Here is a 5,000-nt window from a genome sequence, read left to right as displayed (position 1 = left end):
AACATTGTTGTTTTTTTCTCTGACACAGATAGATCATAAATACAAAATATTTCCCTTAGACCTATAAATCACAATCTTTTTATAATACGCAAAGTGTAAATACAAAATATATTTCCGAATCAAAATGCAACACAAATGCATGAAATAAAAATGACACAAGTAATATAATTCATTGGTCACAATTTAATTATTCGGTTATCTTAATTGCCAATCATAGTTCATAACGCATACGCTTATTTCTGATAGTGTATGGGAAAAGAACGAAGGAATTAGGACAGGATGATAAAGAGAGTGATAAGCGACAGGAAGAAAAAAAAAAAATAAGAAACAAACAGAATAATCATATACATTTATATTTTCTTGTTTTATATGACGCTAAACTTTACGTGTTTCCAAAGGGTATTATAAGAAGTAGACTATATTAACGAGGTAAAATCTAACATAGATTTAAATATTTATATATACCCTTTACGTTGTATTACACGAATATTATCAAGGCGTCTTCAGTAACACATACGAACACAATTTTCAACACCAACACGCACACTCACACGCAAACACACACCACCCACGCGCGTGTCACTGTCCGTATGGCCCAGCCTAATAACCTACATTCTTAACTCCTTCTGCACAAACGGAAAATTTACAGATCGTTGCACTTTTAAGGGAGTTTCGAGAGGCAGAAGGGTAAGGTAACTGAAAATGTCATTTATAATAAGCTGTGTATTTGGAGAAATAGCAGTTCACCAATGAATGATTAACAGTTTTCATACAAATCCGAAAAAGAAAATAAAAGAAAAGAATTATACAAACTTGAAGAAAATTATAACGTTGGCAAACGTTTCTAACGAACAGACGCAAGCACACAGCTCGATCAGGTGTGAGTGTGTGTTCACCTTGACATGAATATGTATTCCAACACATAATGAACAAGGCGGTGGGACTACCTACTATACCCCCCCCCCCCTTCCCCCGTAGAGTACCTCGCCCCTGTGCCCCCATACCCCTGTCACTTCCTCCCTAGTCGCGTGCCCTTCCCCACCCCCTACCTACTCCCCCTCCCCTCCCGCTATTACGCTACCCTCCCCCCTTCTCCCTATCTTCTTCCCCCTCCCCCTCCCCTTATTACTATACCACCCCTCCCTACCCCCACCGCCCTCATCCCTACATCGCGTGTGGCAGCCCCAATAACCCTCCCCCCCCCAGCCCCGTACCTCCACCCTCCCATGGAGACAGAGCCCTAAGCGAATGCCAAAAATACCCATTTCTTAAGAAGGAAAGTGCCACCTAGAGAGAGGGGGCGAAGGAAGAACGAGGGGGCGGAGTCTCCTGTGGTTAAGGTTAGCGCGTCACCCTGGGGTTGGATTCCGATTCTGCACGCGGGCCGATTCGAAACTGTTGTTTTTGCTTTTGAATAGGATTCGATTCCTTTCGTCCTGTTTCCGTTTCAGCTTCGGAAGGAATTCTAGGATTTGTTTTATATTATTACGTCGGTTTTTTTTGTCTGTTCTTATTTTATTTCATTTGTTTTTTTGCTGATGGGTGTAGTTTCTTCGAGTCATTTCACCAAGTAATTATTAAAATGTAGGCCTATTTATGCATGAGCAAGTCGATTTCATAACAAAACAAAGAAAAAGAAGCTAAATATAGCATCCGTGGGGAGTATCGGGGGGGAGGGGGGGAGGTAGAGGGGAGGGGGAGGTAGGGGGTAGGGGTGAATTGTCAATGCCACGGGAGATACCAGGGGAGCGGGTGGGGATGAGGGGATGGGAAGGAGGGGGGGGGAGACTTAGGGTGGGGTTGGAGAAGGGAGATTGAGGGTGGAAGGTAGGGAGGTGGAGCTGGAGGGGGAGGGAGAGGTGGAGGTCAGGAGAGAAGAGGAAAGAGCGGGAGGGGAAGGGAGAGGAGAGGGGAAAAGGTGGGTAATAAAGTAATGGGGAGAGTGGAGAGAAAAGAGAGAAAGGTGGAAAGGGGGAGAGAAGGGAGATAGCAGAGAGGGAGTAGAGAAGAGAGAGGGGAAGGGGGGGGGAGGTGAGGGAGAAGCACCAACAGGCAGAAAAAACAGGTAGGAGGAGCAGGTGCGGCAGACGGCAGTAGCACGTGTAGGAAAAACAGAAGAGCATCGCATTTTCATAATGAACGAAAGATAGATCGCACATTTAATTTGGAGAAAAAAAAATTAGTCTTACAATATTTAAGGAAGCAAAGGTTATGTTCCCAGCTCCCATTCACTCGTAACGTTATCTTAATTCAGATCTCAACTTTTAATCAAACGCGAAAACAAATAAACAACCCGCGAAGAAAAAAAGAGTGATGAACGATGCACGACGATCTTTCTTACAAAAACACATGTCAAATATAATCTTACGTGTTTCCTACTTGACTGTATTATGCAGGGTAAGAAAATGATATTTATAAGCGTCTCTTGAGTCAAAATATTATCTCATTTCCGGTTGCTGATGCCAGAGTGAGCTTAGAATTCAGATAATCATTCAGTATAGAAACTTTTAAAATAATCATTTGGCAAGTTATGTCATATAACTCGGATAAGAGAAGTTTCTTAACCTAAATGTTTCAGTACGTTTTTCTTATTTTCTTAAGCGTTAGTTCGTATTGGCTAGCACACTCACGTCATTTACAATGTGTAAGTTTCGTATAAACCAACACAGGTAAAAAAAAATCACTATTTTAAAGTTGATTTGTGCTATCTTTACTCGTCTATTTCAAGCCCGGGTGTTTCAAATAACACAACACAGACATATCTTCATACAGGCTCGTGGCAAAAGCGCTGCGAGATATCAGATCACATCTTCATCCACGTTGTTGCTTAGCTGTCCCTCGCGCCCTTAACTTTTTTTTTTCCTTTCTTACGGGCAGAGCGAAGCCTGAGCCGACAGAAATGCCCCATCAGGAACCAACTCCACTTTTCCTTGAGGGCTTTGTACCCCCCCGGACGCCCTTCCTACGGCAAATCCTGGAGATAGGGGGGGCAGGGGGTGGCATCCGATCTCTAGGAGCTCCTCGGGCATCGGATCCCCGTACGATACGACGTCGGGCGAAGGGAATTATGCATGAGGAGAAGAGATCGCCGCGGTGGGTACAATGATCGTGCGTCTGGCCCTGGCGTGTAGTAGTAGCCTCGGCGGTGAGTCCACGCTGTCAGTGTGTCTGTGCGGGGCGGACGCTGAGCACACTGAGAGTGAAATAGCTCGCTGACACCGCCGTTCGCTTCAGCTTGGGGTGCAGTTTTAAGAGATATTGTGGTGATAGTGATAAATGGGCTCTTGATAGTGCTTTCTTGACGTGTCTGGGTGAACGACGGGGTTGATGTGAAAGACGTTTTCTGCAGGAGGCATTACCAGAGAGGATAGCGAGCAGGTAAGTTTGTTTATTTCTTTGCAAGGAGGGGGAGAAAACACGCTCTCGACTAGTGTTTACCTGCGAGGGAAACGTTTTGTTTAATTGACCTGAGCAGATCCATTGTTTACTTCACCACCTTGAAAAACCGTTCTCTGACAGAGCCATCACTTGATTCACATCTTGGCAAACGTTTTTTAATAGTAAACAGGCAGCTATGGAAACGTTTCTTTAGATGCCGGGAAACAGTGTCTTCTGTAATTATTCAATAGGGGAAAGCTGTATTGTTGTAATGATGCAACTGAAAAGAGTGCTTATCATGTAAAACCACAACACATGTCTTTGAATAAGCGGTTAGTTTAAGTGTGCTTGTTATGCACTTTAGACATTGGTGTGAAGACCGGATACGTTATATACATTTGCTGATAAGATAAGTAAGATAAAAGTATATGTGTACATCAATGAACGTTTTTTTTAGTATGATGGCAGTTTCCTATCGAATTCAGGGTTATTTGGACCTTTTGCTAACACACACGCATATTACACGCAACACACACACATACTACACGCAACACACACGCATACTACACGCAACACACACGCATACTACACGCAACACACACGCATACTACACGCAACGCACACGCATACTACACGCAACGCACACGCATACTACACGCAACGCACACGCATACTACACGCAACGCACACGCATACTACACGCAACGCACACTCACACTCACACTCACACTCACACTCACTCTCACTCTCACACTCACACTCACACTCACTCTCACTCTCACTCTCACACTCACACTCACACTCACACTCACACTCACTCTCACTCTCACTCTCACTCTCACACTCACACTCACACTCACACTCACACTCACACTCACACTCACACTCACACTCACACTCACACTCACACTCACACTCACACTCACACTCACACTCACACTCACACTCACACTCACACTCACTCTCACTCTCACTCTCACTCTCACTCACTCACACATTCACTCACTCTTTCACCTACATTTAATATATTTTTGAAACTGTGTAAAGCATGCTGGAGCGGTAAAATATAGACGAAACATGGGCAGATATACAAGGCAAAACGATTATATAACAATTCACTGTTCGTGTTTTTATGTGATTTTTATAGGCACTTTAAATCTTTGCTTATATTTGAGTATGAGCACGTGCGCATGAGCATTATGTGCATGTAATAGCATGTATTTTACCGTGTGCATATGTACGTGTGTGTGTGATTGTGCTTATCATACCTTGTACATGTGCTTGTGTGATTGTGCGTATGATACCATGTACGTGTGCTTGTGTGTATGTAATTGTGTGCATGCGTTAGTGTATCTGTGTAAATGCGTGTTTGTAATTGTGTGTAAATGCGTGTTTGTGATTGTGTGTATATTACCGTATGTATGTGCTTGCATGTGTAAATGCGTGTATGAGTTTGTGTGTAGATGCGTATATGTGATTGTAAGCATGTAATTGTATGCATGTAATTGTATGCCAGGTATTGTGCCTGAAGTGACCTCGCCTTACAACCGCTTCCATGTGTATGCTGTCTGTTCTGGGCATCCGTTCGAAGGGCAAGCGGCAGAGGAACAGCGTGGGCCTTG

The 5,000-nt window shown here is 43.7% G+C and overlaps 1 protein-coding gene across 10 annotated transcripts in view; it reads left to right on the top strand.

Annotated features, from left to right (window-relative positions):
• Window positions 1–3,130: 3,130 nt before the first annotated feature.
• LOC125043530 (chloride channel protein 2-like) overlaps window positions 3,131–5,000 on the top strand; it is a 169,276-nt gene continuing 167,406 nt past the window's right edge. For 2 of the 10 annotated variants that reach the window (XM_047639685.1, XM_047639679.1), the window contains exon 1: window positions 3,137–3,378. The gene's annotated coding sequence lies outside the window, so the exon portion shown is untranslated. Of the gene's footprint in view, window positions 3,379–5,000 lie in introns of all 10 variants that reach the window. The other 8 variants (XM_047639688.1, XM_047639686.1, XM_047639682.1 and 5 more) reach the window with 7 other exon arrangements.

Source organism: Penaeus chinensis, chromosome 34, assembly GCF_019202785.1.
Source record: "Penaeus chinensis breed Huanghai No. 1 chromosome 34, ASM1920278v2, whole genome shotgun sequence".
Lineage (NCBI taxonomy): Eukaryota > Metazoa > Arthropoda > Malacostraca > Decapoda > Penaeidae > Penaeus > Penaeus chinensis.
Note: the sequence above shows the minus strand (reverse complement) of the source record. Positions and strands in the feature narration are given on the sequence as shown.